At 36.5% G+C, this 19,163-nt stretch overlaps 1 protein-coding gene and 1 long non-coding RNA gene across 2 annotated transcripts in view; one reads left to right on the top strand and one right to left on the bottom strand.

Moving 5' to 3' along the window:
- LOC139121738 (bcl-2 homologous antagonist/killer-like) overlaps positions 1-19,163 on the top strand; it is a 59,893-nt gene that overhangs the window by 5,957 nt on the left and 34,773 nt on the right. The gene's annotated exons all lie outside the window — the stretch shown is intronic.
- On the bottom strand, positions 561-7,807 carry LOC139121786 (uncharacterized). Its single transcript, XR_011549350.1, has 3 exons — positions 7,641-7,807; positions 3,647-3,739; positions 561-1,340 (listed from the first exon to the last, which is right to left on the bottom strand). It is a non-coding gene; the product is annotated as an uncharacterized lncRNA (long non-coding RNA).

The following is a 19,163-nucleotide window of genomic DNA, read 5'->3' as shown; positions in this document are numbered from 1 at the left end:
GCAAACAAAACTCAGAAATTTATTTCATACATTGTAAGAAACCCATAGTTTGGAGACTTTGTTTTTACAAGACTGTAAATATTGTCACTTTTTTACTATTAATCATTAGGCAAGACTGAACAAGACTGTGCCCGCATTAAACACAAATCAATATGATGCTAGGGGAGCGGTTGTTTTGAAAAGCTAAGGAGGACCCCCTAAGAATACTCCTGTGTTTTCATGGTGATCAGCCCAGTGTTGTTCCAGTGCCCTGACCATTGTACGGCCATATTGTTTTCTATGATGATCCTGGGCAACTACCAATCAGATTAAGGTAGCATGCCTCGAGGACAGATATTCAGACTCTCAAACTGTTAAAATTTTTATCTGCTATACCACTTGTTAGGGGTTCATTTTAAGGCTCTTTGTGTAAGAAAACTTTTCACTGGCTTAGTTTTTCAAAATTCAAAAATTTTCTTTTACTCCATAGATTCAGCACAGGGATGATGGCCATTTTAACTTTTAAATATCTATAAATCTTGGATCATTTGTTTCTCTAGTATCAAAATTTGCACTTTAAATTCAGATGTAGAGACTTTGATATTTTCTCTTTTGCTCGCTCTGTGCCGTTCTCATACGCTAGTCACCGCACTACACTTTCACCACCGCCATGGGACATCACGTTCACATCTATACACATCAGCAAGACTTGCCTACCAATCAGAAAGTGGTTTACAACTGCTACATGTTATGGATTGCAGCATTGTGTTCAATAAATGCAATCTGATTGGCTCCTGCAAAGATGTAACCGCAATCTCCTATGGTAGAGGGTCAGATACAGTGAGGCGACTAGCAGTTAGCCAGAACGACAAAGAATACTTAAAGATAGAAATGAGAAATGTCTCCATCTCTACATCTGATTTGAACCAGGTTGGACCACTTCTGGAATATACTGATAGGGGAAAATAACCAGAAAGTAATTACAACGGGTTGTATTCACACATAAGATGTAGAAGTGTGGCCAATGATATTAAGTGAATCATTGGTAAATATCATGTAATATACAAGGTGATTGTTGATTTGTTATTTCATGTCACCTGACATGTTCACAGCGACTGTACAGAAGACCCCACATAGTTATGACAAGAGCAAGCACCTAAAATATCTTTTACACTTGTCATCATACCCTAAGGGACATGGGTTACAATTCCCCCAGTCAGTATAAAGAGAAAATTTCCAGTATATCCGGTACTCACTCACCTTGGTCCGTAATGTATGGCATATTGAGTTCAAGGCAACATCCACTCTCCGCTGCATTCAATTTGTACTTCAAATATCTGGCTCTGTGTTCCTATCAAGGGCTAGATTTTCAAAGGAAATGTAAATTTCTCATCAAAATTATCAAGGGCTATTGTATGATGATTAACGGCTTTTCCAAAGAAGATCAAAATTTTAGACTTTTATCTGACTTAACAAAATATGTAAGGTTGGCTGGCTTTCAGTATTTCAAGAATTACACCTGAAAATTCTGTTCTCTCACAGGCAAGTCAACTCATCGGTAACTCATTTGCATACAAACTGTTTAACCTGAAGTAACCTGGTGTTGTTGATGCAGTGCCTCTATACAGTGAAGAAATAGGTCGATGAGCTAGAGGGTATTGACCCTGGGTACTTAATGAAATAGATTGCGTTACGTACAAGGATCACATTTCATACAAGTGATGATGTACCTGGTACAACGCTATGCAAGGGTGAATTCGTCACTATTACAAATGAGATTGTTATGAACATAGAACCATATATGTTATGTTTATCTTCAGATGACCTTGCTGAAGGGCACTGACATGTACATGTATGTAGTGTTTTCCTCAGGTTTCTTTCACAAGGGCTTACGGGGATTGTCGCCCTCTTTTTGAAAGTTGGGGAGGGAGTTTTTTCCAAATGAGGGGGACTATTGGTATAATAAATCATGCAACTGAATTTATGCAAATTAAGATTTTGTTCAAGGAAATAGCAAATTTTAGTTTATAACATTGATCAAATATCAAATAAAATACAGTCTTTCAGCTGTATCACATCCTTCTGCAGATAAAAAGCCTATATTGCTTCACTGTGGCTTCATACCGGTATAGTGGATTACATCAACTACCAGTATATGATGTTACATCAATTATTGTAATTTTGTGTTTTTGCCAATCCTTAATTGAAAGTAGAAAAACAATATTTGGGTAGGGACATCAATTTATGTGGTAGTATGCAATTAATACAGGGGTATTATTAGAAACCTCAAATATACAACATACCAGTAGTGTGCCGGTGTGCACTTAACAATTTTGGATGTATGTTCCTCATAAAGTCAGAACAATTTGGGAAAGTTTAATTCTCTGCCAAAAGAAGAGAGAGGCATAGAGAGTAAAGAAAGGATGACCAGCATTGTAAGAATCATACTGTGCATGAGAAACAGCAGGACTCTGACATGACTTCCTTTCTTTGTCTCAGTGATTTGTTTTTTTGTATGGTTTCTTGATTTCAGGCATTTAAACTGATCAGCTAACAGACGAGGTGTCAATCTGGCAAAGAGCATCTCTAACACAAGTGGGGTTTATACTAGGCGACTTTTAGGACCTAAGTAAGTGTAGGTTTTAAACAGGAACTTGCCCTATAAAAGCCGGATTATTGTAAAATCTATGCAAATGTAAAAAAGCCACGCTACTGATCGGATGTGTCGTGTTTGGTCCCAGAATCCCATAATTTTGTCATGTTTCAGGCGTTCATTGTCATTGAATCTTGCATGTGATGTCTGTGAATACATAGCGACTAACCTTGAATGGAAAATAAACTGAAAAACTGTTCCGTTTTTTGTCAGAGAACGCATATGTTTCAAAATGTGTTCCCTGCACGACCATTTGACCCCTCTTTGCATATGTCACAAAAGTGCCCATCATGATTATTCAAATTTATCATACGGTCAAAGCGATACTATGAGAATTCAAAAACTCCCGCCCAGTGTATGCAAATGGCGGCGTCATCAGTAATCCCCTATTGTGCACCCACGGTCCTGTAACTTCCCATATAAGTCTTCACAAAATAATCAATTGGGACCAGAGTTAGACTAGCTTGTCCAGGTTGCTATTGATCCTGGTATAGAATTGTGCAAGCCCTTGATTACATGATGTATGGTGGCAAGTATACCAGCCCTACTGGGTAGTCCTCATAAGGTCAAAGTCTAACTGTTATTACACCATATTCAAAGCACAGTGTCAGAGGTCATGGGGACTGTTACCATGGTAATTGTTTCAGCCCGGTGCCAGCAAGGCACTGACTTCAAAGGACTAAGTGTGAATGTGGATCAAATTCATTCACAACACGGAAATTTATTATTGGCCCTGGCCAGTTCCTGGTCATTGTTTTGGTCCGAGAGTTACACTACAGAGGCACAAAATGTGCTGACAAATGAAGCTATGTTTCATCATCACCCTCAGGGCAGTGATAGTCACATGAAATGGTTACTTTCTGTGTGACCAATACAGGCAACACAAAGCACATCTTGAGTTTGTGATCTTTGAGAAGGTATAGCACATGGTGGGGGTGGGGGGTGGGGGGCACAACTAACTACATGTATGTGGTACCGGTAATTGCAAAAATAATGTACATGGGCAACACCTACCAGCTTTTGTGCACCCTATCCCACAGTCGTATCTGTGACGGCAGTTTTCTGCTTCCGATGTCTTTTGTTCCGTTAAACACACGCATACTCTACCTGCACACAAACATGACATCAGTCAGCGACCAAAATATCACTGATGCAATTGCTTTTCAAACACATCTGTGCTGATGGGAAGTTACCGTAACGAGGGATTTAATTTATTGTTCGAGTCTAGACTGCCAAAGGCAATCTCTTCATTTCAATATTTTAGTCAGGAAATATTTTCATTCTACAGTCTGTGTATTTTCCTTTTGGAAATATTTTTATATCGATTAATGTTTTTTTCACAAAATTTTCTGGCCAGATACAGTCTGTACTCTTATGGTGCGAGTTACCTGTACTGGTAAATCATGGAGTCTGTAGGATGAATGACAGATCCAGGATCATATTTTGAACATTTACCAAAATTCACAATATTGAAAACATATTTGGCAGATTCTTAAAGTTATAGTGACATTATTATTAATTTGTAAATAAAAAATTGCCCAAAATTTTTGAGACTGTGGAACATGCCTTTACAGGCATTGCAACATCAGTACATTCTTATCATAAATGTCATGACTTCAGTCAGTATGTGCCTTGAATTGAAAGTGAAAGACTTAAACTTTTGCTCAAACTTTCCTTAAGGAATATTTCAACCATTCCCTTTCAATATCAAGAATAAAAATTGGGGTCACCCCCCCAAATTTTGGTATTAGAGAAACAAATTACCCAAGATTTACTGATATTTAGAATTCAAAATGGCTGCGATCCATGTTCTAACTGTACGGAAAATTTTTCGAATTTCAAAAAACTAAGCCAATGAAAAGTTTTCTACACCAAGAGCTTTAAAATGAACCATAACAAGTGGTAGATCAGAAAAAGTTGTAAAACTTTGAGAGTCCAAATATCTGTCTCAAATCTGTCTCAAGTGGCAAGTTCTACCTTAAACTATGAAAAAAATTGCATGTAAAGAGATAATTCCACTGTAAACTGCAGCAATAATATAAATGCACGTGTCCAACAGGCAGAAAATGTATGGATTTCTGTGAATGAAAGCCAATGTCATGTGAGTGATATTATTTTTAATATCAAACCTACAATAGCGATCATCACTATTCTAATGTCAATACCGGTACTCAGATAATTTTTGAATTTAGCATTTTACCATACCATTGTCACACTTCTCAATAGGTCATACCATATATTGATATTTTGGAACACAAGGTTGACTTTGTGTTGAGAAACTTAACTTTTGATGTAAAGCGGTAAATACAATTGTAAAGATGGCATCTGTGATAGAACCCCATAGGTAACTGTCAAAACAACAATAATTAAATAAAAAGAGCAATAACAGTGATAGTAGTCTTGTGTTTCTACAAAAGGTTAATTTTGTTTTAATGTGTCATTCATGCATGTTACAATTTAATCATTATCACTAATTATCAATAACAACTCAATGATTATCTCTAATTATCAATAACAACTGAATAGTTATCACTAATTATCAATAACAACTGAATAATTATCACTAATTATCAATAACAACTGAATAATTATCACTAATTATCAATAACAACTCAATTATCACCAACTATAAATAACAACTCAACAGTTATCACTAATTATCAAAAACAACTCAATAATTATAACTAGCTTACATTCAGAAACATTATACCGGTAATCATAAGTGGTCTACATTTGGCATTTAACAAATATAAATCCATATTTACATGTTGTCTATTGTTGTGCATTTAACAGAAGCTAGATCAAAATTAAAAGGCTGTTGTGGAAGATTACTACGATCAATCTGCAAGTTGATCAAAACTTTGGAATTCAGTGTGGTACCTGTTGTACCCCTGGAGAATAAGGATTAATGACAATAGTGATGTTCTATCATGTTGATATATTGTGGAACCATGTTGATATAAGTCCAGCAATTAGCGCTAGTTGAAAGATATACATGTACGTCATTGTGAACCAAGAAAGATTTAACAGGTAGTGCTGTGTCGGGGACAGTCAAGATAAAAATGGACAGTTAATGTGGAGATAAAAAAGAAACCCACCTGAAGCACATTGGGTCCCCTATTCCTTGCAGTTTTAGTATGCAACTTGAAAGCTAAGACTTTCTTCACGGTTAATCATTCTCTTAACAAATCAAGAATGAAAACCAGGGTCTTCGGGCCAGTTTTGTACCAGAGAAATAAATTACCTAACATTTACTGACATCTGAAATTCAAAATGGCTGCAGTCCCTGTGTTAACTCTACGAGGAAAAATTAAATTTTCGATCTTCAAAAAACTAAGACTGAAAATTTATCTTACTCTAAGAGCTTTAAAAATTAGCCCCTTCAAGTAGCTGATCAGAATAGAATTGTACAACTTTGAAAGTCCAAATATGTGTCATGGAGGCGCATTCTGTGTATCTGAGCTTCTCTGAAGGAGCTGTCCCTATAAACATTCAAACACCAGTACACCCCAGAATAGTAATTGTTTGTACTGTAGCACAGCATGGAACGCTTATTCAGTTTGTCAAAAAATGGCTTTTCAGAGTTGTTCAAAAGATATTGGATAGTGTTATGGTTTATACACAGAAGCAGCTCATTCAGTTTATTCAAAAGGTTAGAAAGACCTCTTAATGAAAGAATTTATGCAATCATATGGTGTCTCCAACAATCATCAATTGTGTTGAATGAGAATATGAAGACATGTGTTGTTTTGCCATCTGAAATACTTTCAAGTTTGAGCAACACTATTATATGCATAATTTGGCTTTCAATAATGCAATTTTAAAACTATCTGGTATGGTAGAAAAACTCATATATTTGGGGTTTGGTAACAGTCTTCCCCCCTGTCCAAATTTGAAATTGTCAGAACATCTATGTCATCATTGAGTACTGAGTAGTAGTTGTAATCCAACATAGTGCCACATTGACTTACCAGCATATTTTATGATTCACAGGTTTCAATGCAAAAGATGTTTTTTTAAGAAGAGTGATAAATTTCAATATTACTGCCTTCTTTCATTTGCTGTTAACATTTTAGCAAAATACTCTACACACTGCAAAGGAGCACAAGTCCAGACAAGCTTTATTATCATAATATTGTAATTTACTGGAAAATAACTTTGTAATTAATTTTGTGATAAAGTTGAAAATAAATAGTTCGTTACACTCTCATGATTTCTGTGAGAAATGAATTCAACAATCTGTTTGTTATCCATTCTTGAAAGTTGTATTGTTCTTTTTGAGAACAAAACAAAGGGTTTTTGCTTCACATCATCTTATTTTGTAATATTGATATTTTTACCCTGTTCTAGTACTACCCAAATTTCCTGTGAACAGATCCACACTCCCTATTGATAACACTGGGTTTGGGCCAAACCATTGTGGTGAAAGGGTCATATATAGGGGAGACTTAAGTGCAACTGAGGGGAGATTGTTCAAACTACTAACAAGTTCAATGAGTTCTTTGCTCATTTCCTCTTCAAATATTCAATCTGCAAAATGTGTGTGCTGTTTGTCGCCATGAGAATGAAGAGGACTGACAAAGATGGCAAAGTTTTGCTGATTTTAACATGTTCAACCCCAATTGCCAGTAAATACATCCACAATCATCATCAATAACAATGGGTTTGGGCCAAACCATGGAGGTGAAAGGGGGAAAGGGTTAAACAGCTTCATTGAAACACATTTTTAATTCTTGATGTAAAAAGGCAATAATTTATGAACTTCATGTGTAACTACATGTACTCAGTAATGTGTTTGACTTAGAATTTTCTAGGAATGTACCGTATGGTACAGCTTGAAGCAATACAACTTGACCTGGTATAGAAGCTTGGTTGCCCAAAGACAAAACATTTGCCTTTCTACGTCAACAGACTGCATGAAAAATGCAGAGATTCGGTATAGTCGTAGTGTTGAACACAAATAAGGCGATATGCTTCATTATTTACAAATAAAAGTGTCAACACCTACCTCTAATGGTGCCCTCTGGTTTCTAATTTAGGATCTTACGGTGGTTTTCTTTGTCTGGACAGGGCAGATTAGCCAAATCCGCTAAGACCACTTCCTACCCACAGTGGAGTTGTTATTGTTTAGGGTCAATGACCTGGCAGGCTGGAGATTACACACACACAAGCAGAGCGGCAGTTGTTTGTCATTACTTGGCATGTTGCCAATCTGCTATACTCCATATGCTTGCCATTGTGCCGAATTGAACTTGTACACTTTTGAGGGTGGGGAGGGAGGGGGCTGTAGAGGAGAGGAGAGGGCAGAGTATGAATGCTATTCATTTATGCAAAGCAAATGATAAAATTATTATATTACAGCTTTGTCAATACCAGTGAATTTTGTGACATCATATTCTCAGATTATTACTAATAATGTATCCAATTATCCAGTATTGTGGACACAGATGTTTTCTACATCTTCAAATTCACTGGTATTGCCAAAACTATAAAATAATAGCAATATAATGTACCTGTCCCATTATGGACTCAAGCAAACTTTGCACTCCATAATGTACTCAGCTTTACTTTGTAAATTATATTGTGCAGTTTGCTTTCATTCATTCTTGGCCGGGAGGGGGTACATTCTTTCTTAAAGGGACAAAGTCGGCCATTTTTCATGAATTTGTTTGATACAAGATACTACTTATATGTTTGACATGTTGAAAGATACTGAATGAATGGGTGACCATGCATATATTTGACCCCGGTTTTAGACAAATTAAAGGAAACCATGGCGAAAATGAATTAATGGTCATGACCATTAATTCATTTTCGCGATAGTTTCATGTATTGTGTCTACCGTAAAACCGGGGTCAAATATATGCATGGTCACCCATTCATTCAGTATCTTTCAACATGTCAAACAATATAAGTAGTAACTCGTATCAAACAAAATTCATGAAAAATGGCAGACTTTGTCCCATTAAGTATCATTTTCAACAGAAAATATTAATAGGCGTGAAATCATGCACTGTCACCATACATTTGTCCTTGAAGATATTCTCTAACCTCCCCTCCCACCCCCAAATCCAGCAATAAGGATAGTTTCAATTGACAAAGTGCAATTTTAAATTTTTGTGATACTGGTTATAAAATTTTGTGGAAACTGCGCAAAGCAGCCCTGGTGTAGTTTGGTGATAAAGTTATTTTGGTGCTGTTAGACTAATTGTTACACAAGAATAGTCACCAAATTTTCATTTACTTTTTCAAAACTGCCAGAAATGTCTATGTAGTGTAATTGTTATCACAGTTGCTTGTCTTCTGATATAACAATAACGCTAAGCTGACACCAGATGCACAACATCATCTGAAAATATAGTTTTCAATATGAATAATGAAATCACAAAAAAGTGGATGTGTAAAATTTGCATTCAGAGAAAGCATATCAAGTAAATACAATAAAGATTTTATTGGTATGATTTGTGGGACAATGATCTGAAAGCATCAATTAACACAGATGTAGTAGGGGAGCTGTGCCCGATGAATGAAAACAGTTAATATTTAGGTTACATGAATATTCTTGTGTGGTAATGAGTCAGTATATGTAAATTTGCATAGTTAATACATTAATTTGCATAAAAGAATATTAAATGTGTCATGCTTCAAGCACTGCATGTTTAATTTGTCATTTCCATGTGAACAGTTTATTAAAAATTTAAATAAGCAGTTCAGAAATAGATTTCTTCTGTTTGCTTTTGCTGAAAACAAGATAACTTTTTGTTTCAAAATTTTTGTTTGTACAGTGTACAGTTTGTGTGTTGAGGTACTTTTTTTCCCATGGACAGCTTTTCTTGCGACCATGCTGGTAGGTGTACTGATTTTGGTATTATGCAAATTTATGCAGATTTCAAGGCCATTACATGCATCCATGCATGCAAATTTCAAGGACACCAATACCACTTTCAAAAAACAATAACAGCATACCAGGGAACATGTTAGATCTAACAATGTCTGCAGAAACACACTTTTCTGGTTGTATCCCATTCATTAATGTCATTTAATTTTCGGTTTCAAAATTAGAACAAATGAGAAGGTAAAATTCAAAAAATTCCAGAAAAATTATTCATTATTACTGAATTTTTTCACAAATTTTTCTAGTTTGCTATCAACATATTTACTCATGCTGGCATAAATTTTTCATCTAGAAATAGCTAAGGTGCAGGTTTATAGATAGAAATCTGAGAAAATTCATAAAAAGAAAGAAAATTAAAGTAAGGTTTCTGTAAAATGCAACAAAAAAATAAGACTTGATGTGTCTGCATCCATCCCAAGTGAAAGTTTATTTCTTGTTCAACACAAAAATTTAATACCTCACTGGTAAGACTAAGAGATACAATTTCTTCCTGTAAGTGTAATGCTTTCCTTGTTGTTCATTGTTTACTTATAAATGTGTGGCCAGAATATGCAGAAATTTGGGATTATTTGCAGCATACGGGATGAAAATATGAGGTTAGGACAATGGATTGCTATATTGCAGCTGCATTTTAGATTGTAAACAAGATAGTGTATTGGACACCTGGATTATTTCCAGAAATTGGCAATGTGCCAATTGGCATGTTGCCAAAGAACTGCACACAACTTTCATTGATGGTAAGCATCACTACAAATACTTTTAAAATTCTACTCTTGGTGTGTTTTAGCTCTTTTGACATACAATGGTCAAATTTAAGGAAATGAGTCCTTCAAAAATGAAACTTTTCAAAAAGTTTGCTGAAACTACAAAGAGTTATAAAAATTTTAGAGTCTGGATACCTGTCACCGAGGCATATGATGCCATGCGAAGTCTGGCAATATGCTGTTACCTTTTGCTCTGGTTCACAAAAAGTTACGTGTATTTCTAAACTTCTTTTATGATAATAAATGGTGTTGTTGTCAAAGTTTCACAAAAACATGTGGTAACATTTGGTAATAGGGCTTTCAGAGAGGTATAAATAAAATCTTGATTGTTTTGCCAATCTGTCACTCTGTGGAGAATATTGCCAGGGTTCGGGAAAACTGTATACTGAACAGTCTGATTCCTGGGCTGTGCACTCCAAATGGTGAGGTACTGCGTACCCCTATTTCTAATGAGCATACAGGCAATGTTGACAAGCAGATTGGCAGCCAGCCAGCTGGCATCTTGCCAATTTTAAGCGAAGTCATTTAAGGACAATTTTCAGAATTTTATGAATGAAAACAGAATTCATTCACCAATTTTCAGGCCCATGGAGATTACAGTCCTTATCCAAATGTACACGTGGATTTCATCGTAAAGAGACTCCAGTAGGATTGCTAACACAGATCTATTCCTTGCAGTTGTTGTAACTTATTTTGTCCTCTCATCTTTATCATTTATCAGCTTTAACCATAGAACCATGGAAATAAAATTCTGGTCATCTTCTCCTTAACAGCAAAATCAATAATACCTGATGGCAGTATTTATCCATCTTTTAACCCCTTCACCATCTTAGTTTGGTCCAAACCCATTGTTATCAGTAATGATTGTGGACCTGTTGATAGGAATTATATTGAATAGATTAAGGCTCAGTTTCGTCTCCTCCCCGTCTGCTAAAGTAATCATAAAAATATGGCAACAGAGGGCTGCATGGGATAGAGTAAAGTCTTTGAAATTTAGATTGTTGTTTTACTTGAAATAGACAGTTAGTTTGTGCTAATTGATGCATGATTAGATTTCAAGTATCTGTGGATATCAAAACGATGTCAACTCATCCAAAACTGAGGCTTATTTTAATATGCTTAGAAGTACAAATACTTCTCAACTTTGCAACGTTGCATCAAAATTATATTCATCTCATTGTGTGTCCTGGTGTCAGCTTCCTCTGGGCTCTCTCATCACTCGGGTAACAGTGAACTTCAACTGTACACACTGTTTTGGCATCTTATTTACAGATTTGAAAGAACTTTCTAGGTCAACAATCAGTCATTTTAGCATGCTACAACTCTGCAATGAAGAGTAAGTCATAATTTTCATTTACGCTTGTGCAAGATAAGCCATATACTGTTCTGCATGTCAATCTACCACACTTTGCCAATCATTTCTTGAAGGTTCTTGCCCAGAAACGTAGGGTACCGGTACATCTCTGTCATGTAAATGGAGTTGTCTTGCATCTACATGTAGGTACATAATCCTAAAATATGGTTCACCATTCATGTATTTTCATTTAATGTCGAAAACACAATGGGTTCAAATTAATCAGCAAAGTTCATGCAGAGGGTAGTGGGTCAAGAGTTCAAGGATACTTCCTGTATCAAATAATAGATACTCCATCAGGTTTCCTTGAGTGATATAATGGATTTTATTACACAAACAAGTTAGGTTACCAGCGAATTAAATTGTTAAAGTTGACTTTCGATATTTTGCCAGTTTATCTCCAATTTGTCATTATGTGTGAACAGCATGGATAGTCTCTTTCCTTCAATAAATGGAATTTACAAAAACGTTATTGTGGTTAAAATTCATCATATTAGGCATTTTCACATGCCTGGATGAAATACGTTAAGCAACAAAGCATGGCACTCCATCCTCCATTCCAGCCAGCACGTGTGCATTTGGGAAGTTTTCACAATAGTTCTTTCATAACCTTCTCGCGAGCCAGAGCAATAATTTCCGCTCCGCAGACCTACGCAAAAGTAGCGCTGAGCCGTTGCCGTAAAGAGGCGCGTGGTTTACGACTATGTTTCATAAAAGATTATGCATTGAATTTTTTCGGAAGCACAACAACAAAAGCAATATGGTTGAGGTTGAGTTCCAGTACAAACATCAACAAGTGCATTGTACCAGTGGACTATAATGTAAATATTGCGAGAGCATGAAAGAATCATGGGTATGTTGGTTGATATTTTTTATTACAAAATCTAAACAAGGTAGCAGAACAACAAGATTCATTCCACACTAACATGTGTGTTCATGTTCTGTTCAGAGTTTTACGTAATTATATAAACTGATATACACAGAGAGCATTAGGGGACGTTTCCATCTAAAACACAATGCATATTCAATGCACATTCACCCCTTGAAATAGGGGTTTCAAGGGTATGGGGCTCCTAATTAAAGTTATTTGCCATCTCGTAAGCTGTTTGCAATATGTGATTAGAGATAGTAATTAAGTGGGTGTACAGGGAAGACATCTGTGCCTTACACACTTCACTCATACAGATAATCGTTCGCCTTGAACTTCTTTGAACATTGTACCCTAATTTTCACAGAATAGGACCTATAAATATACTACAAGCCATATGTTAGTTCAAATTTATAAAAGTAGGAACAAATTCCGATGTCCTGAAATGTTAATACTGTTGTCAAGGTTTACACTAGCCCTGCGTGTACAGGTCTGTGTGTTCCCGGCGTTATACGGCCTCCACCACAGCCCTGCAACGGTTCATGGAGATGACTGGCGACAATGCGGTCCAGATCTGGACCGCAACGAAAAGACTCTTTTTGGCCGAAATTCTGCTCTATCGGGGCAAAATCCTTTCCCTGACTACCATTACCTCCTAACCGACCCCAGAAAAGATGCGATTAACTTCTCCTAAAGTCCAAAACCGCTCGTTTTCTGAAACATATACGTACTCGACAAGTTGTTTACCCATGGAGATCGCCATTTTGAATCTCGCCAGTTATTCTATGGACCTTGCAGGGCTGTGGTGGAGGCCGTATAACGCCGGGAACACACAGACCTGTACGCAGGGCTAGGTTTACACGAGACTGAGTTTGTGCCGCTTCACAGTACAATACCTTGGCATAAAGTAGTACCGGCCAAGCTATTGGTATCTGAAGTTGTTGAGTAAGCGTTATGTAATGTCTGATTATATCTGATATAATACTTTAGATTGCATATTATCAGTGCAGAAAGAGCCAAATAAGTGCACTGTTTTTTAGATAAAAGCGTCCCGTCATGGACTGTTAGTGTTTGAATTTACGTGATGAAGGTATAATCTGTGACTTGCATATAGATGAATTTGTTTTGAGATGAAATCCAATATGGCTGCATGCAGCCATTTTGTCATACACTCATGTCAATATACCCAGTAATTGAATTTGAAAAGACAATAATTGTAAGTTAACATAGTCCTATAAAGTGTGAAAAATCATGTGTAAGTGGCATTCAGTCTGTGGATATTGTGGTTCCTTTTCATACAATAATTAAGTTACATAGCCAACATTTCTTATACAATATAATTCATTATTATACAGTGGAGAACAATAGAATTTTGCATGTCCTAAAAAGGTGTACTGAACGCCTGTTCAATAATATTTATAGTTTCCAGGCATCACCCATCGGGTCCAATATGCAATCTGCGGCAGCCTCACTGTGCGTTCATTGTTGAGCGGTTTTAAGGGACCCATTGAACCTTCGCAAGAATAGTCTCATGCTCTATATATTGTTATATGTAGTTCACAGGCCTGTTCACAGACTATCCAGAAGCTCATACAAGCTAGCGTTCCATACTTGCGCTATAAATCAAAAGGAAATTGTTTAACTGGCATTAAAACCATCAATCCCCAGTCCATTTGATGCAGTAGTCATGAATAATACTGTTATTACAAAAATACCCAAACGATGCACTTTTATAATTGCACAATTATTATATTTGCACAATTATTATATAAAATAATGTTATCGCAGCCAAAATTTTTGCCCAACATTTGTATCATGTGAAAGGATAGTTTGATCATAGCAATTAGGAACATGCCATATGGCGCTAACATATTGAGCATTCTTGCAAGGTTCGTCTTTTGAAGTAGCCCTGCATGAGTATACTACAAATATTAATAGCAAATATGTGCGCTGGTGCAGTGTTTCATCCAGGATGGTGTTAACAGGGGGATTTTCCCCTTTACCAGAAAATTTAGGGGAAATTCACCAGTTCATGTGTTCTACTTCTAGTATTTGTATCTCTAAGGTGTGAATGGCACCATTTCATGGGGGCCTGGTCCCCCTTGACAAATTACTAGCAGGTGCCAACATGTCACCAGAGGGGAATCCCCCGTCCCCCTCTCTAGATGAAACACTGCGAGTGTATGATACTGTCTAGAGAAGTGGACAATTATGGTAGTTTTTATGAAAGAAGTTCAGAGCGTTTGCCTCAATGCCTGATTTTCTTTAAGTTCTGTTTAATCAATCTAGCTCTTCCCATGACAATGTAATGTATGCTTGTATAGACTGTCGACAGTCCCTTATGCCTTTTCAGTCTCTTATTGGTGTAGTCTTTCACACATACAATGTTTGGGAAATCGCAAGCAAAGTGCCGAAGATGCGAGCCGCAAGTGCCATAAGGCACGAGGTCAACATATATGCAGAATGCCCAGCTCGCACCTCAGATGCTTTGCTTGCGATTCCCCCTACCGTCGTATGTGTGAGAGGCTAGACTAATAAAAGACAGAAAAAGCACAAGGGACTACTGACAGTCTATAACACAAAGTATATAGCTTAAGGTAATATGCACCTCGAAAGTGAATGACTTAAACTTTTCCTCTAACTTTCCTCAAGGAATCTTTCAATCGTTCTCTTTCAAAATCAAGAATAAAAATAGGGGGTCACCATGCAAATTTTGGTACTAGAGAAACAAATTACCCAAGATTTACCGATATTAGAAATTCAAAATGGCCGCCATGCCTGTGTTAACCCTATGGTGAAAAATAAAAATTTTCGAATTTCGAAAAACTAAGCCGGTGAAAAGTTTTCTTTCACCAAGAGCTTTAAAATAAACCCCCACATGTGGTATATCAGAAGAGGAACTGTAAAAGTTTGAGAGTCCAAATGTCTGTCCCGAGGTGCGTTCTACCTTAATGATAGATGCGATGTGATTGATAGTTTGTCCTTTCTGTAAACACTCTCAGGTTACACCACCTCAATTCTGTTTTAATTTTTGAATATCTTGCACAGCGTGCCCTGTAGTCATGAATATGCATATCAGCTAAGATTTTTCTTAAGCTACTACGTCAGGCGTCATAATTTGAAATGCGACTTTCTTCTAAGTTCTATGCACACGCAAGGACAGAAACTATTGTAGTAATATGTTACCTACCGGTACTTTACAGGGTGAATACAATTAAGTTTTTTGTAATTATATACGATATAAAAACTGATAAGTGATATCAGAACAAAAGTAGAAAGCCTATCCACCAGAGATGGCGCTGTAAAATACCAGTCACATGCTCTCAGGTCATTATGAAACCGTACACCCTTTTCAATGATATGTTTACTTGTACATGTTTACATCTTATACCCTGGTTCAGAGATCTCTCGACATTTAATGCGTTGTCGGTGGCCTAGTGGTTCTACACAATTCGACACATTTTGCATCCTGATTCTCTGATATACCACGCAAATATTTTCACCGAAGTAACATTATAATGAAACTTGCTGACAATGTGGCAGGTTCCAATGTATGGAGGAGATACAACATTTTTGTTTGTAAATAATTTGGCTAAATGAAATCGAAATCCGAATTTTGTGACAAAATTGTTTAATTTTTCAAGTGCATATTTTTCATCCAGTTGGCTTTAACCCACACAACAAAACGGAGTGATCGCAATTACTAGTACCGGTATATCATTGTGCTTGTATACAATTACAGTATGCAAATCAGCAGTGGAGCCGCTTTCATAATTGTCATTCTTTGTCCGATTCTTTGTTCATAGCAAAACAGATTCACTGATTCCCATTTAACAAATAAATCAATGGAATCTGAGAGTCCCTTCCAAATGCTACATGAAAGGGGATGTTGGCTCTGGAATTATCACTTTTTTATGTAACATTCTCAAAGCATAACAAAGGGAATAGACTCTCTATTCATAATACATTTCAGGATTGAAAATGACATAAGTGAGTTATTGAAGTTATGTAAATATGCAGTCACTATTATTTATAAAATCAGATATTTACATATCCCTATGCACTGATTTAGGTAGAATGTGCCTCGGGGACAGATCTCTACTCTCAAACTTTTACAGTAACTTTTTAGTCTTGGAGTAAGAAAAATTTTCACCGTCTCAATTGTTCTAAAACCAAAAATGTCATTTTTCCCCATAGAGTTAACTCAGAGATGGTGGCCATTTTGAATAATGTAAGGTAACTTGTTTCTATAGGACCAAATATTGCACTGTGACCTCCAAATTTTATGCTTGATTTGGTAAGAGAATGGTTGAAAATTCAGTATTTGATGGGACTCTATTTCACAACACTCGGCACCCAGTCACCTAGCGAAGACATCACACTAGTCTTGAAGTTTCATTGAGGAAAGTTTAAGCAAAAGAGAAAAATACCAATTTCCAAATGATACATTTTCAGGCTCATGTATCATACTTGTATAGTGGGCTCTGCCATCTCTACTCAATTCCACTCACACATGTGAGAAACGTTATTGGGGGAAAATGTACCGTACTTCCCATGTGGGGACACAGTTGATGCTTGATTCTGCTTCAATATGGTGCACTCTGTTCCTGCAAAAAGTGGAAACTCTTTGAAGTTACCGCACCATCAAGATTTTATGAGACTGTAAAACAAAAAAAATATGAGAAAGAGTCAATGTCCTCAAAAATATAGATGTAGCATTACACATACACGTATGGTACAAGTACCTGTATTTATACTCACAATAATGAACATCATAAGCCATTTAATCACAATGATAGGTACAGTGTATAATATTTGACATGAAATGTACTCTATTGCTCTTTGAATTTAGTGCAAAATAATTTGTTTTGTTAATCAAAACACAGTTCGGGTACAGTACAGTAACAGAGTGCGGTGTGGTATACTTTATTTTGTAAGGCCAAGGACTGTTTGCATACACCAAATGGTACATACCATGGGGTCTAGGGTCCATTAATTGACGACTCACAACTGAGACTTTGGATGAGTGAGAAATGTTGCACTACTGGTAATTCCTATTGTTTAATTACTTTAATTAAGCTAATGATGGAATTGTAGATTCTTCCAAGAATGCAATTGTAAAATGTGAGATGTCAAATGAAGACTTCACTCTGCTATATGTAAACTTAGATCTCCCTACATATCCTAGAACCTGTATCTAAGCAAGATATCCCAAATTTATTTGTACCAATAACAATTTTTAATAATGATATTTGCTGCATAATGCATTGGTATGCAGTGGGACATCATATTTTGACAAGAGTCGTAACCACTGTTCTACAATAAGAAATCAGGTAATTGCTTGTGATTGTTTTATTGTACAGTACCTATACTGGTATGCAAATAATAATAGGCTGAAAGGTTTATCAGAAAATAACAAAATTAAAAAAAAAATACTATATAATACTAGTTCTTCAAATACTTAAAACTTCTAAAACGAGATATTCGAATAGGTTTAAAGCTGTTATAATGACAATAAAGTTCAAAGGTCAGAATTGTTAGTAGGATAGGGTATGATATGAGTGCCATTAGCAACACATCATGTAAACAGCTCTGCATGCAGAGCTAGTAGCCAGCCAAGGTACCCTGTGTTTCTGTCAACTGTCCACCTCTATCTCTAGCCTCTGACTTTACAATGAGCACAATAGCATAATTCATAGTGCTACTAATGAATCGGTTGGGCCAACCCTCTCGGCCTTGTGCTTTGCCACACCCCAGCCCTAATCTCCCTCTTCACAACTGAAAACATGATTCACTGCAAAATTTAAAGCCATTATGGATGTGAGCAGCATTGAACAACTTCCTGAAACAGATTTTGATTGGAAATATCAGATTTCATTCAGCCTTGTCGGTGTCCTGTACACTGCTATGAATGTATCCATCATTGTCCTGCCCAGAAGGTCATACTGATACACATACCTTGGTGGCTGTTACTATCCAGGTATTAACATTTCACCTTAAAACGTGTTTGCTACAGGTCTTTCTTCAAGGTTAACTCTAATAGGAGGTCAGCCGGATTGAATATTTTTTGGCCCCTCGATGGATAAACACAAGAACACTTTTGGTCGCACTAAAAAAGTTCAAGAGAGCAGCTGACTCCCCAAATGGAGAGTATTTTTGTTGATTTGTGTAGTGTAGGAGTCAGGCGTAACTATTATGACTGATGAACCCTCAAAACATTTTTTAAAAAGTTTTGTCCACAATATCTTTCAGTCCCAATAAATACATGGATACAGAAAGCAATGACACAATTTAGTGTGCCTGCTTACAAAGATGTATTTCTTGAAGCTTTGTGTCATTTTCAGGATTAGTGGAAATTTCGTTGTGTCAGCCCTGGATATATTTATGTATAAACCCAAAAACTTTCCTTGTGTCACCAGCACTTTGTTTGCATTGTGGCACGTCATATTGGCTCAGAGGGCACACTGACTTAATTTCTGTCTTTGTAACATCAGCAAAGTATAACAGTGGAGCTGCCTGTATTGGTTATGAAATGGCAAATTTGGATGTTCAATACTATGAGACTGTCATTCATTGCATATGTTTTATATCAACATACTGGTATATTTCATGGTTGGTTTTTAGGAAGGTATTTAAATTTCTCTCTGCAA

Source organism: Ptychodera flava, chromosome 2 (assembly GCF_041260155.1).
Source record: "Ptychodera flava strain L36383 chromosome 2, AS_Pfla_20210202, whole genome shotgun sequence".
NCBI lineage: Eukaryota > Metazoa > Hemichordata > Enteropneusta > Ptychoderidae > Ptychodera > Ptychodera flava.
The sequence above is the reverse complement of the archived record's forward strand: the minus strand, read 5'-3'. Positions and strand labels throughout refer to the sequence as shown.